The 2005-nt window shown below is 31.3% G+C and overlaps 1 pseudogene; it reads left to right on the forward strand.

The window, feature by feature from the left end:
* Positions 1–1027: 1027 nt before the first annotated feature.
* On the forward strand, positions 1028–1141 carry LOC111756679 (U2 spliceosomal RNA; annotated as a pseudogene).
* The last annotated feature ends 864 nt before the right edge of the window (positions 1142–2005 follow it).

Below are 2005 nucleotides of genomic sequence, written 5' to 3' on the forward strand. Positions count from 1 at the left end.
TTCAATTCACTGAACAGCTGTTAAAAGTTGACCTTTCTTTCTAACAGCTCTGAGGGTTAGAATGTCCAAGATCAAGTGACAGGAAATTCGGTGTCTGATAAAGCTCATTTATTTATTTATTTATTTTTAGTGTCTGGTCATGGCAGAAGGGGCAAATGAACACTTCTAGTCATGAGAGATCTTTCCTCACAGCCTAAAATCTCCCCGGAAAGTCTCACCTTTTTTTTTTTTTTTTTTTTTTTTGTATCAGAAATTGAACTCAGGACCTTATGCTCGCCAGGACCTTAAGCTCTGTGCCACTGAACTACATCCCTGGTTTTCTGCTAATGCTATTGTTGTGTTGGTGATTCAAGTTATGAATACTGAGGAAACAAAAACGTTCAGAATATAGCAGTGTGTGCCATGTGCTCATCAGAGCTATGCTGAAAAGTGTTTAGAGACAAGGAAATACAACACATGTCACACAAACATGCTAAACCTAAGTTAATTTATAATATTTTATTTGTGTATTTGTATGTTTTATAGTTCACGATAAATAAAATTGTCCTACGTATTTTATATATCCTTTGGCCTATTAGTCTGACATTCAGTCTGTATGTATTATAATTGACTTTATATGATAAATAAATTAATTTGATGCTGTAAAAATAAAAAGACATTGAGCAAGAAGGGAAAAGAGGAACTGAAGTGTGTTATGCATGTGTGCAGATTGGATTAATTTTTCTATTCAAAAGATAACTGTGAGACTTTAGTATATACAACCCAGTCATCTTTTCCCATGGGGAAATGTTGGTAAATAAGACACACATGATACAATTTGCATAAAGCTGGTATTTTCCTGGGGAAGATAAAAGACATACATTGCACAAGAACTAGTAAAACGAGTTTATCATTAACATAATTTGGTTAATGTTCATGGATTTCTTAAGTCGTAGGAAATTAAATTTCCTAAACTGAAAGTCTCACTTGTTGATTATATTTACTTATAAAAATAAAGATAACTAAGAGATTCATAATTAAATATTTAATTGCTTCTCGCCCTTTTGGCTAAGATCAAGTGTAGTATATGTTCTTATCAGTTTAAAATATTCACTTTAAATATGAGCACTTTATTCATAATTTATACAAAGCAAGACACGATTGAGATTTAGTGTTCTATTAACAATTTTGAAATTACATAAAACTCTTTGAGTAATGCTGAGGCAGTGTAACACCCAGAGTTATGGGACTTGTTAGCATTAATTAAGTGTTTGGGTAAGTTCAAATGAAATTTTACTATGGATAAACATTTAGTTATTCCATTTTTCTGTATTTTCTTTTTGCATAGCTACTTAGACTAACATTTTTAGTTTCAAAGAATATATATATAGTTTTAAAATTTAAAATATTGTGTTTCTTACTACTTAAGGTTATGTATTCTAATGTTAGACAAAGACAAGGTTATAAATCCTCCTAATGGAAATGCAGGCAATAGTCAGTGTAATTTCTATTAAAATATATTAATCTTCTTAGAATATAAAGTCATGCATGATTAAATTCAGATGAATACCAAAAGATAAAACAGCAAGATTTGTTTACTTTAATGGTTTCATTAATATGTGCATATTCAAAGTAACTCCATATCAATGAACTAATATAAAACATTCTTCATTTGGTGTCTCAAATGACAAACATTAGTATTTAGTTCATTCTATGTAGTTTGATCTTCCTCAAGATATTTTATTTCTCTACTTTGAAAAACACTTTAATCTTTGATTTATATGAAATATAGACATATCTCCAGATTTGAACCTTCAAATGATGGTTAAAAGATGCAGTCAGCTGGGCATGTAGCCCATAACTCTAACCCCAGCACTTGGGAGGCTCACCATGAGGCCATGAGATGGAGGCATTACACTGCATTCAAGACCAGCCTGAACTACATAATGTGACGCAGTCTCAAAAAAAAAAAATGAGACCATTTCTATTTTTGGTTGTTATTCTTTGTTGAGGGATGCTGGATTTG

Source organism: Cavia porcellus, unplaced genomic scaffold, assembly GCF_034190915.1.
Source record: "Cavia porcellus strain 051 isolate PalLab524CR breed Dunkin Hartley unplaced genomic scaffold, mCavPor4.1 scaffold_15, whole genome shotgun sequence".
NCBI classification, from domain to species: Eukaryota; Metazoa; Chordata; class Mammalia; order Rodentia; family Caviidae; genus Cavia; species Cavia porcellus.